The sequence below is a fragment of the Pelodiscus sinensis genome, chromosome 8, assembly GCF_049634645.1.
Source record: "Pelodiscus sinensis isolate JC-2024 chromosome 8, ASM4963464v1, whole genome shotgun sequence".
NCBI classification, from domain to species: Eukaryota; Metazoa; Chordata; order Testudines; family Trionychidae; genus Pelodiscus; species Pelodiscus sinensis.
In genome coordinates, this window is record NC_134718.1 from 20,282,395 (window position 1) to 20,296,310 (window position 13,916).

The following is a 13,916-nucleotide window of genomic DNA, read 5'->3' on the forward strand; positions in this document are numbered from 1 at the left end:
CCTTCCCCTTCTCCTACCTTCTGCCCTCCACTTTGCGGGGCTGGAGTCTGCACTCTGTCCCCGGACTCTGAACCTGCAACTCAGCCACATGGCGCAACGCAGCGCCCAGCAGTTTTAAAATCCCGGGCCGTGACGTTACGTAACACCCGAGCGTCTCCCCACCTACCAGTTTGAGCACGCCACGCAGGACAGCAGAAGCCAGCAAGGAGGAGCTCAGTGAAGGTTGTGCATGGCAGGGACGGGATGGGGCCAGTGTGGGAGGATGCGCGGGGGGGCCAGGGCCTGCTCCAGTTCCAAATATTGGTGGAGCATGGGCACCACGAGCCCATACAACTCACTGCCCATGCCTTTGCTGGTTAGCTAGCGGGCGGGGGAGTGCCGGCTCCTGGCGGAACCCCTAGTTTTGCTTCTTGGAACCCCAGGGTTCCCTGGAGCACTAGTTGGGAAACAGTGGTCTAGACTATTGCTGCAAACATGCCACTTATATGAGCATCTGCATGATCCTAGAGCAGTCCTGACCAGCTTCTCAAGCCAGTCCATGGATTCCTCCTGAGACACTCCTCTGGCAGCGTTAGATAGTAGCATGGAGGACAGCATGGATAAGGAAGAGGAGGAGGAGAGTGTCCAATAGGCAAGTGGGGTAACAGATTTTACCGACAGCCAGGACCTTTTCATCATTTTGGAGACAATCTCCTCCTGCCAGGATGTCTTGCTGCTGGGCACTGATTCTGGCAAGGGCACTTGAGGTGAGTTCACATTCTTCATCATGCTGTAAGTGGGTTACAGCAATGGATGTGATCTATGGTGGCCTGTATGCCTACACAGGTGGGGTCCCTGGCATGGGCGGTGGGTAAAGATATGGTTGGGGGGGCAAACCCCCAATCTCTCCCCCAACCTACCTCTTCTGCCCAGGCCCTGCACCCAGCATCACAGGGAGGTGGATCGGTGTGCAGGCCCAGCCTCCCCAGCCCTGGAGAACAGATGGTGTGGGTAGAAGGCAGCCCCAGCCACCCCTCCCCAAAGAGGGCAGGTGGTATGTGAACCCAGCAGCCCAAGAGGGAGTGAATTATGGGACACTGACTACATGTACTAAGAACCACCTGCTGCACTGGTTTTGGCCCCCAGCATTCACAGGGTCACAGGAATGGTGGGATCACTACCCACAGTGCATCACTCTCAAACTTTTGCGCACAATGGGACATGCTCTTTTGATTTTTATAAAATTGTTTGCTAAAATGTCAACCTTAATACATTTGACTTTCTCGTAGTGTAAACATGGCCTTGGAAACACATGACCAGTCCAGTGTCACACAGTGAATTCATGTCAGCCAAGAATTGAACCTAGATCAGCTGAATCCTAGTGTAGTTCCTTAAAACAGAAACCAAACTCCCTTTCAGCAGTATGTAGTGAGGCACTTTGTACTTCAATTTCCCCAGTTCAAGCTCTGTTTTTGAATTCTCTCTCCCCGGGAGTTGCAGCACATGATTAGACTTTAAAAGTCTTTAAAAATCCAACACTGCATTTAACTAGGCCTTCATGACATCTATTTAGGTGAATCTATTTAGGCTAATGTCTGCACAGCAAAGTTTACTAGCATCTATACAGCCGAACAGCTATTTCAAAATTAATTTGAAATAGAGGAGCGCTTATTTAGAATTTGGTAAACCTCATTCCATGAGGAATAATTCCAAATTTGAAATAGCTATTTTGAAGTAAGTGCTGTGTAGACAGTTATTTCGAAATAGGGGGCCTCCAGCCTTCCCAGGGTGCCCTGGTGGCAACTCCAGCCTCAGCCAAGAGCACTCCTCTCCCTCCCCCCTCCCCAGAGCCCTTAAAGGGGTTGACTCTGGCCACAGTGCCTGTGCCAGCTCCAAGCCTGCCAGCCCAGAGCCAGCAGTCACTGCCCCTGACTCAGTGGCCCCAAAACATGAGCCAGCAAGTCACTGGCAGCCAGCCCTCCACCGCTCCCCAGGAGCAGTCTGCCAGATCCCAGGAGCCTGACAGGGGGATGCCCCCAAAATCCATGATTTCCACATTAGATGGAGGAACACGACCATCTATGGCAGGTTAGCTGCCAGCCTGGCCACCAAAGGCCACATGCAAACCCAGGAGCAGGTTTTCAAGAAAATCAAGTTGGTCCGGTGAGACCCCTCCAACCCTGAGCCCTGAGATTCCCCTCCCACTTCTTCCTCTTGCTTCCCCCTTCCAGCTCCCTCCTCCCAGGTTTCCCCCTCCCCTCTTCCACCCTCTCTTCTCTCCTCTCCCGCCTCCTTTCCCCAGTCTCACCAGAGTTTCATTCCTCCCCTTCTCCCAGTTGTTAAATAAAGAGAGTTTGTGTTCATGAAAATACGTGTATTTTATTTGACATCAGGAAGGGGGTCTAGGGAGGGGTAAGTGGAAGGATGTGAGGGAGGAATGAGGCACAAACCCTCAGTGGGGCAAACCTCAGGGAGGAAGCTCTCCCGCAGGGCCTCCTGGATACTGCCAGCCCACTCATGGACCTCCTGGATGGCAGCCTACAGAAAGTGTAGCCAGGCTCACAGCAACACATCCATGAGAAGTACCAGAGAAGCTCTGGCTCCCTGTGGCAGAGTGCTGTAGTGTCCCGAGTGAGGGCAATCAGAGCACGCAGAGACAAAATGCTTTGCTGTCCCTCATCGACGTAGCCAAGCAAGCAGAGAAAGCTGAGAACCAGCTGTCTGGGGGGGGGGAGGGGGCGGCAGGGTCCCTTTAAGTACAGGCCTCAGATAGCCTCAGGCAGCAGCCACAGAAAGTAACTCCTGACCTGGTGCCCTACCGCACCTGGTTCCGCCTGGCCTTAAATGTGATTCAGCATCCACTCTGTGTGGATGCACTATTTCCAAATAGCAAAACACTATTTCAAAATGAATTGTGTGTAGACGCGTTATTTCGAAATAACTTATTTCGAATTAACTATTTCAAAATATCTTATTTTGAAATAACACTGTAGTGTAGATATACCCTAAGGTAAGATTTATTCAGAGCTGACAAATTATCAGTTTATTAGGATAGATTCCATTTTACTTTTGTCTTTGGATGATTTAACATAGAAAAGCATGTTAGAGAAGGCTCCTGATATATCTTTTCTTTTAAAAACGTATTTTCTCTCTCTCTCCTCCTCTCAGTGCCTTCACTCGTTGAAGGAGAAAGGAATCATAAAAAATGATACATGAGCCATTAAGCTGCTTTCAGTCCTAACAGTATTGGCAGCTTGTATTTTGTATTGGGAAATGAAGTTTAGGTGTGTGTTTTTTTCTGTTCCTATTTGCCTTTCTCCTCTTTCTTTTTTTAAAATTAATTGGGATTTTAAACAGCTATTTATTGTGTTTTAAATAACTGTTTCCAAACTATCACTGAGGGGTATTTAAAGCAAAATGCTATATAGAATCATAGAACACTAGAACTGGAAGGGACCTTGAGAGATCATCAGGTCCAGTCCCCTGCCCTCATTGCAAGACCCAGAACTGTCTAGACCATGCCCAATAGATGTCTATCAAACCTGCTTTTAAATATCTCCAGTGATGGAGATTCCACAACCTCCCTAGGCAATTTATTCCAGCGTTTAACCACCCTGACAGTTAGGAACTTTTTCCTAATGTCCAACCTAAACCTCCCTTGCTGCAGTTTAAGCCAACTACTTATTGTCCTATCCTCAGAGACCAAGAATTTGTCTTTGGTTTAGAGAAACAAACCAACAAATCTGCAGGTTAACGCCCACGCTCCACACAAAACAGAAGTAAGGCCCTGATCTTACATTTAATTGCACAAGGGCATCCCATGGGACTAGAGAGCTCTAATAAAATCAGCATCACTCCTGCTGGGAGCTGGGGGGTCTGCTCATGCAGAAGTCATTGAAGAATTAGGGTCTTCAGTATTTGGGAAAGGAGAAAGTCCAGACCTTGAGCAAGGTAGAAGGCAGTTTAAGACTTAGTATTTTATAGCACCTAAATTTTGAAAAATAAAACTCAAAAGCAAGACGCCATCATGTACCTGGTCTTGGGCAGAAATTAAAAAAAAAAGCAACAAAAAGACATCATGTTTTGAAACTCACCAGGGCTGTACACACAGGAGCACATTACAGCATATAAGCAAAATATAGGCAAGCAATTTGGTTGACATTTAAACTTAATATATATAGTGCTGGGGTGCATATTAAGTTAGTACAAGGTCTTTATCTCAGAAAGGTACCTGTGAAAACGGCTATGGTGAACGGGTCCCACGAGGCAAACTGCCACAATTTTAGTATAATTCTTTATACAGTATTGTAAAATGTACATTTGGTTTTGTCATTATTGGCAGTCTCTGAATTAGAGAGATATTTGGATTGGCTTGATGCAGATGCAATAGCAGAGCTGTGTAGAGGTCCCGGATTAATAGCAAAGGCTGTTGCAGTGCAGAAATAAAGCAACATTGACAAAACGCTGTGTGAGAACCAGATTTAAAAGAGGAACATTAAGGAATATTGCAATTAGGGATGTATGTGAGAAGAACAGGTGCCCTGGTCTACAATAGACCAGGAAGGTCAGATTAAGGTACACCGTCCAACCACACAATGTGTAGCTGGTTCAGTTTACCTTAAGCTGAGCCACCACTGCGTCTACACTGTGGGAGGCCAATGGGAGCATGTGCTCCCACTTGGAGATTCCTGAAAAATGGAAAAGAACACAAAGCTCTGGTTTTAAAAACTGCCTTCTATTTTATCACCCCAAAGATGACCTTGCTGCTTTTCTCTGTCTTTTGTCAGATGAGTGTTTGCTATGTGCAGACAATATTTATTTTTCATTCCTAAACCTTGGGTTCATTTTCTACATACCTTTATTTATTCAAAACCTTGTAATTCTGGGCCTTTCAGGTCAACACATTGTAAAAATGTGTCATCTTCATCACTTGAAGTTCTCCCATGGCAAATCAAGCTTCATGACTTTCATTCACAGATGCCTGTTGATATGGAGATGAAAAATATGCCTACTATATATTTTCTTTATTAATCTCAGAACTGTCTTCTCTGCACAAACTGAAGGAAGGCACAGTGTTGGTGATGTAGCTTCAGTGTACCCCAAAAGAATCAGAAAGATTCCTTACTCTTTTTAATAAGCAAAATTTATTCCTTATGAATCAGCACTCCTGGATCTTGCTTGGTATTAGAATATCAACTTTGATAGCTATATTAAATAAACTCTTGAAATAAGCTGCTGAAAAAAGTTGTATCATATCTATAAGCCTATTGAGTAAACATTCCAGGATAAATACTAAAAGCTCTGACCTGTTTTCCTGTGTGGCAGGGTCACCAGCCCCGCCCGCTTCAGCCCCAAGGCCTGGTCCTTTAACTGCAGGCCCAGCAGCCTAGTCTTTTATGGAATCCCCTCATCATCTGGGAGGAAGGGGTAGGAGGGCCTGGGCCCTCCTTCTCCACCGGGCCCCAACCTAGGGCCCTATCAGTGGTGGGTGGTTCCCACTACTGGCTCAGCGGGGAGTTCTCCCCAAAACTCACCGAGCCCACTGGGTCCTTTTCTGGGCCCCACCCTGGGTTGCTTCCTACCCCCTCACCATGTCTGACAGCAGCCCCACCTGTGGATGTGGGTCCGGCTACAGCAGCAACGTCAGCAGGTGTGGGTTGGGAGACAGCAGTGGCTGGGGCAGCGACGGCTTCTAGGGGGGCTGCACAGCGCAGCCAGTGTTGCAGTCTGGCTCGTCCCAGAGACAACGGAAACAGGGGTAACTGGTCCAGTGCCTCTTGGTCCAGCTGCAATGGCTGTGGCTCCAGAGTCTGGAGAGGAACTCCTTCCCCTCCAGTGGCCAACCCCAACTGAGCAGCCCTGCTGCCTTTTATACCAGGGCTGCACTGTGAGCATGCCCAGCAGGGCTGCGGGGGAGGGTCATATTCTACCCAATAGGCAGGCTCTCCACCCCCATGTTCAGTGCGGAGCTGGCCCTCCCCGTCACACCCTGGTAGGGGATATCATTATTTTAGAAAACAAACATTTACATGAATGTTTGGAGAGAGATGAAACAACAGGGGTTAATTCCACTGACAGCCCATAAAAATGGCAAAGCAATTAGATGTAGATGTAGGTCTGCTCCTCTCTTCTTTTAAAGGACTTTTACATTTCCCGCCATCAAAGTACTCTCCTTTCCTTATGAGCATGCAAAGTAAAGGAGCTAGGGCATGACTTCAGGAAAAGCACCCAGCAAGGGATGATGTGTAAACTGCACCAATAGAAACATAGTGTCTCAGTGACCCATTCTGAGTCAAAATGATGGGCAGCGGGTATGCTAGGCATTGCCTTCCCAACAGCCAGCATGGTCCCACCCACACTCTGCCCCCCAGAATGCCTATAGGCATACTGGGAGTGGAGTGTTGCTGCTCTTGAGTGCCCGCCTCCTTGTGCTCCAGGCCAGGAAGCCTGGGGGAGTGCACCACCTGCCCTCCTCACTGCTCTGGGGCAGGGAAGGCTGGGGCCCACACCCCCACTTCTCCATGGTGCTGGGAGGGAGTGGCTTGGCTCCTGTGGGGGGCTGGGGCCTGGGAAGAAGCAACTGCATTGAAGTCAGGTCTAAGGGCTTGCCTCCCCCCAGGCCTACTTTCACCCACCCTCTATGATCAAAATCCTCCTATTATCTTCTTGCTGTGGGGGCAAATATACTGTGATTGAACACTTTCCAATAGCAGCTGTAAATTACTAACCATCCGTCTACTCTAAACAACAGATATGGCCCTGCCCATTCCCCATACTCCTCCATTCACTCCTCTCCTATTTACTCCTGCAAAGTAAATAAGGGTATGTCTACACTACCCTCCTAGTTCGAACTAGCGGGGTAATGTATGCATACCGCACTTGCTAATGAAGCCCGGGAAACCGGTAGCCTAGTCCGAACTACCTAGTTTGAGCCCCGTGTAGCCGCGCTGCACGGGGTTCGAACCAGCGGGGGTTTAAAAATGGCAGCTCCCCGCTTATGCAAATGAAGCCCGGGAAATTCAAATCCCGGGCTTCATTTGCAAGTGTGGTATGCCTACATTACCCCGCTAGTTCGAACTAGTGGGGTAGTGTAGACATACCCATGGTGGGTGTGAGTGTCTGTGTGTGTTGCTAAGGTGGGAAGAACCCCGTCTTGAGGAACCTAGTTCCTGCAGAAGAGCTCCAGTGGGAGAGGGAATTGACAGCAGGGAGAATTCAGCTCCATAAGAGAGCACAAGTAAGCACAAGCAGCACACTGATAGAATTGTTAACCTCCCCCCAGTTCCATAAGAGTAATCCTAATACATGAGTATTGGGCAAATCTGGTAACAGCTGGGAATCACACTCAAGTGTGAACATAGCCTCATAGTCTTGGGGTGGCATATAGTCCAGGATAACATTTTCAACTCACTTGGAAATAGTTTCAAAAAATGGAATAGTGCTAATGCTGGGTGGGTGGTTATGTGGGTTAAACCAAATACTAAGAAAATCATTTAGCTGAAATGTAAACTATTATTTAAGAACATTTTTCTTGATGAAACAAAAAACAAAATGAAAAGAAAAAGGCTTTGGTTAAATGAAACATTTCATTTTTAATGAGCTTTTTAATTAAATAAATGTCTTAAATAGCTTTGTGAAAGAGAAGTTAAATGTTTTGATTCCAGTAGTTGAAATAAAACATTCTGAAACAAAAACTTGAAATATTTCATTTCTGAATAGCCAAAATTAACCATTCTGACCTTTCAAAAAATCACATTCAAAAGCATTTTATGCATTTATGAGCCTACATGCCATTGATTCTCTAAGGGTATGTCTACACTACAAAGTTAATTCGAACTAACAGCCGTTAGTTCGAATTAACTTTAATAGCGGCTATACATACAAACCGCTAGTTTGAATTTAAATCGAACTAGCGGAGCGCTTAATTTGAACTAGGTAAACCTCATTCTACGAGGACTAACGCCTAGTTCGAATTAAGTAGCTCGAATTAAGGGCTGTGTAGCCACTTAATTCAAACTAGTTGGAGGCTAGCCCTTCCCAGCTTGCCCTGCTGGCCACTCTGGGCCAAACCAGGGAAACTCCTCTGTCCCCCTCCCGGCCCTGGAGCCCTTAAAGGGTCACTGTCTGGCTACAGTGCTTGTGCCAGTTGCAAGCCTGCCAGCACCCACCCAGCAGACCCTGCATCTGGCACGGCATGAGCCATCCATCCCTCCATCTCTTCCCAGGACCAGGCTGGCAGCTCCCAGGAGCCTGCCTAGGGCCGCAAGAGGCGAGCACCCGCCTGATCTAGTGCGGAGATCGTGGACCTCATCAAGGTTTGCGGGGAGGCCTCCAACGTCCACGACCTCCGCACTAGGCACAGGAATGTGGCCATCTAGAGCAGGATAGCTGCCAGCCTTGCCACCAAAGGCCACATGAGAACCCAGGAGCAGGTTTGCATGAAAATCAAGGTGGTCCAGTGAGACCCCCGACCCTGAGCCCTGAGCCCTGAGCTTAGAACATAAGAATGGCCGTACTGGGTCAGATCAAAGGTCCATCTAGCTCAGTAGCCTATCTGCCAACAGTGGCCAGCACCAGATACTCCAGAGGGGATGGGCCGAAGACAATGACCAAGCGATTTGTCTCGTGCCATCCATCTCCAGCCTTCCACAAACAGAGGCCAGGGACACCGTTCCTATTCCCTAGCTAATAGCAGTCCATGGACACAACCTCCATGAATTTATCTCACTTCTCTTTAAACTCTGTTATAGTTCTAGCCTTCACAGCCTCCTGTGGCAAGGAGTTCCACAGGTTGACTATGTGCTGTGTGAAGAAGAACTTTCGCTTATTAGTTTTAAACCTGCTGGCCATTCATTTCATTTGGTGTCCTCTAGTCCTTCTATTATGGGAACTAATGAAAACCTTTTCTTTATTCACCCTCTCCACACCACTCATGCTTTTATAGACCTCCATCATATCCCCCCTCAGTCTCCTCTTTTCTAAACTGAAAAGTCCCTGTCTCTTTAGCCTCTCTTCATATGGGATCTGTTCCAAACCCCCAATCATTTTAGTTGCCCTTTTCTGAACCCTTTCCAAGGCCAAAATATCTTTTTTGAGATGAGGAGACCACATTTGTACACAGTCCTGAAGATATGGTGTACCATAGTTTTATATTTCCCCTCCTCCTTCTTCCCCTGGCTTCCCCCTTCCAGCTCCCTCCTCCCAGATTTCCCCCTCCCCTCTTCAACCATCTCTCTTCCCCTCTCCCTCCTCCTTTTCCCAGTCTCCCCACAGGTTAATCCCCCCCCAGTTTTGTTAAATAAAGAGTGTTTCTATTTTTGAACACACGTGTCCATCATATTTTACATTAGGAAGGGGGGCTAGGGAGGGGTAAGCGGAAGGAGGTGAGGGAGGAATGGGGCACGAGCCCCCGATGGGGAGGACTGGGGTGGCTCTGTGGGCTCCTCGGGATGGAAGCTCTCCTGCAGGGCCTCCTGGATCCTGACAGCCCCCTGATTGACCCCACCGGATGTCAGCCTGCAGCAAGTGCAGCCGGGCTGATGGCCGAGTGCTGTGATGTACTGAGTGAGGGCACTCAGGGCACTCCAAGACAGGACTGCTTTGCTGTCCCTCCTCGAGGTAGACAAGCAAGCGGGGAACCCTGAGAAGTGTCTGTCCGGGGTGAGAGTCGGGTCCCTTTAAGCACAGTCCTCGGCTAGCCTGAGGCAGCAGTTTCACACTCTAAGTCCTAACCTGATGCCCTGCCAGCCAGCCTTAACTTCGGTTCAGGGTCCACTCAATGTGGACATGCTATTTCGAATTAGCAAAACACTAATTCGAATTAGTTTTTAGGTCTAGATGCACTAATTCGTATTAGCTTAGTTCAAATTACCTAATTTGAATTACGTTAGTTCGAATTAGTGCTGTAGTGTAGACATACTCTAAGTAACTTGTCAAAGTCAAAAGTACTTTTGAAATTTTTACTCCAAAAGACAATCTAATTCTTATTCTCTTTCCTGAGTTAATAGAGCCCTAATTATAGTTACATAAGAGATAGTTATCTGTAATTATTTAATGAGTAAATTAATGAGAAATTCATAACGCAAGAAAGTGCATAATGGCCAATTCCAGGGACGAAAATCTGTATTCAGACACATCTGGTCATAATTAAAATTTACTGTATAATTACATTTAGCCAGACTTAATTACTTGAAACTAAAAGAATCTCATCATGGGTGATGGACATATATACCATCAACCCTTCCATTTAGGAAGCTAGAATTAGGTGTTGAAAAAGGGAGGGAAAAGTACACTTATCTGCTATGTTTTATGGCAACCTTGGACATTTTGTAACAGCCAGTGGAATTCAAACAGAATCCAGGAGTCCAGGACCTCTTTATTTGAGTGAACTCCTGGCATGGTGCAGCATATTCTGTTGTTTTCTTCTATGCTGTCTCTTTTTTCACATTTTATGTAGATATAATGTAATTGCATTGACTACAGTTTAGACCTTACTCATTGTTAGCAAGTTGTATTGGTGGAGGCAGCTGTTGAAAGGGGAAGAGGCTGATATTTATGATGAGTGCACAATGATAATGAATGTGTATCTATGAGAGGATATATAATAGTTAGAGTTTGCCAATGTTAGTTAAAATAATGATGGTTACTTATTATTTGTCTTGAGGTAATCATGGATCGGAGTCCCGTTGTGATGGCATCTGCACAAACAAAAGATAGAAAGAAAGACCCTATTCCAAAAAGCTTCCTTTCTGAACTGTGGACTTTCAAGTTAATGTTTGTAACTGCTAATATCACCATGATACAGAGCAGCTATTTTTCAGCCACATTATTCTGAACCCATTTTTTTCTGTCAGCACTGCAAATGGAGGTGTGACTGCAGCACATATAGGCATACCTGAGCTAACTTTAATTTCAATACCACAAGTACAAATACTAGTGAAGCTCTACAACAGGCTACTCAACTTTGGAAACCCCAGAGGCCATAATGATACTCACAGCACATGCCGAGGGCCATAACTTAAGACAGGTTGCATAATATATGCAAATAGCTTCTTTCACACTGATGGGCATGAATACAAAGATTAAGGCAAGACTACACAACATGCAAGCCCCATTTAACTCAGTTCTGCTGATATTAATAAACATGCAATATTTACCTGATTTCCACCCATATAACAGCACTTTTAAGGAGTAATGACAGTCCAGGAATTTAATTATTAAAATGCATATCAACAGAAGAGTATATTAACTACTATTTCGCTCTGGCTCCCACCTGTGGGCTGTGTGTTGAGTTGTCCTGCTTTGTCCCTCGTAGAGGTAGACTTCACAGGTACACATTACACATGCACATGCGAACAGGTGATTGCTAACAGGGAGTTTTGAGAGGGAGTTCTCCAGGTGAAGGAGAAGCAGATACAGGACTCTTGAGGGAAGTGTGTCTTGTTATTGGGGCTATCTTACTGTGTGCTGAGCTTGTGTTTGTTTGGTGTGTGGTGGTGTGGTTTTTTTTTTTTTTTAATTATTATTTATTTATTTATTTTTCCCTTTCCCTGTTCGAGTGAGGCTTTAGAGAGGGAATTCTCCAGGTAGAGGAGAAGCAGATACAGGAGTCTTGAGGGGAAGTGGGTGTTGTGTTTGGGGCTTTCTTGCGGTGTGCTGAGCTTGTGTTTGTGAGTGAGGGTTGGTGTGTGTTCTTTTTTGTTTTTTGTTTATTTATTTATTTATTTTCCCCTGTGTTTGAGAGTGAGGCTTTTTTTCCCCCCTTCCCTCTGCCCCCTCCTCCCCTTGATGGAGTTTCTGCTGTGATTGGCTGTGATTGGCAGGTGGAAACTGTTGGCTTCTAATTAAAGTTTGACTTCCAGAAGCCTCTGCTGATTGGCTGAGCCTTGGTAAGGGGAGGGGCTTTATAAGGCAGTGGACAAGCGGCCAAGGAGCTTGCGAACAGGTGATTGCTAACAGGGAGTTTTGAGAGGCAGTTGAGGGAAGGGCGGGAGGTTCTCTTGCCTTTCTTTTTAAATCCCTTTTCCAGGACAGCAGCGATGGTTGGTGATGGGTCTGCTGTTGTTACCTGCACAGCGTGTGCCATGTTTGTCTTCCTCCCGGAAGAGAGAACAGATTTCATCTGCACCAAGTGCAAGCTGGTCGACATTTTGGAAGAAAAAATTAGAAGACTGGAGGCCCAAGTGTCGACCCTACGTTTGATCAGAGAGGATGAAGACTTCCTCGATAGAAGGCAGCATTTAATCCTTCAAGCACGGCAGGCAGAAGAGCCAGAGAGGCAGTACATGACCAAGAAGAGAACTGGCAGCATGTAACTTCTAGAAGGGGAAAAAGGCCAGCACGGGAATCCCCCGATGCTATAGAGGTAAGCAATCGCTTTCAAGCTCTCTCCACAAGCTCTGCAGTGCTGAAAGCTCTGGAAGGGACCTCACAAGGAAGAAACCAGAAGGGAGCACCATCTACTGGAAGGCATGGGATGTGTAGTCCTACGGATGGGGGTTCCACGGCCACCATGCCCAAAAGGAAACGACGGGTGGTGGTGGTCGGGGACTCCCTTCTAAGAGGGACTGAGCCATCCCTCTGCAGTCTGGACCTGGAATCTCGAGAGGTGTGCTGCTTACCGGGAGCTCACATTCATGATGTCACTGAGAGGCTTACCAAGCTGATCAAACCTTCGGATCGCTACCCCTTCCTGCTTCTCCACGTGGGAACTAATGATACGGCCAAGAATGATCTTGAGCGTGTTACTGTGGATTATGTAGCGCTGGGAAGAAGAATCCAAGAATTTGTCGTGCAAGTGGTATTCTCCTCCATGCTCCCTGTTGAAGGGAAAGGACTGGGCAGGGATCGTCGAATTGAGGACGTAAATGCGTGGTTGCGCAGATGGTGTCACAGAGAGGGCTTTGGTTTCTTCGACCATGGGACTCTGTTCCGGGCACAAGGATTGTTAGGAAGAGATGGGATCCACCTAATGAAGAGAGGAAGGAGCATCTTCGCGGGCAGGCTTGCAAACCTAGTGAGGAGGGCTTTAAACTAGGTTCATCGGGGGATGGTGACCAAAACCCTGAGGGGAGTGGGAAAGTCGGATACCGGGAAGAAATGCAGAGAGGAAGGGGCAAGAAAGGAGGACCCATGTTTTGAATGGAGAAGATAGGACAATCAACTGGTTACCTGAAGTGTTTGTACACTAATGAGAGAAGCCTGGGCAACAAACAGGAAGAACTGGAGGCCCTGGCCCAGACCAAGAAATATGATTTAATTGGGATAACAGAGACTTGGTGGGATGACTCGCATGACTGGTGAAGCACTGGAATGGGTTACCTAGGGAAGTAGTGGAGTCTCCATCCCTAGAGGTGTTTAAGTATCGGCTTGACAAAGCCCTGGCTGGGTTGATTTAGTTGGAACTGGTCCTGCCTAGAGCAGGGGGCTGGACTTGATGACTTTCTGAGGTCTCTTCCAGTTCTATGATTCTATGATTCTATGCTGCAATGTAACATACACCAGGACCACCCTATGATTTCTGATGCCCTTTGCAGTTTGAGCACCTGCACCCTCCATCCTGTGTCAGGGGCTGTGCTCAGGGCTGTGGGGTAGGAGCTGGAGGTAGAGGTGTGAGAAGGAAAGGGAGGGCGGTAGGGAAGCAGGCAAACTGAGTGGCACATCTAGCTGGAGCTGTGGGATGGCAAGCAGAGCATGCATAAGGGAGCAGTGGTGCAGCATACCAGAACTGGGGGATGGAAGGTGGAGCAGGGTGGCAGATGGAGGATTGAGGCAGGGAGACTGGAGTCCAGGGGATTGGGTTTGATGGGGCTGGGAGGTGGAGCAGCGGGGTAGGGACAGAAGGAGCAGCAAACAGGTTTTGAGAGGGAGTTCTCCAGGTAAAGGAGGAGCAAATATAGGACCCTTGACGTAAGTAGCTCTCTGTACTGTGTGTTTGG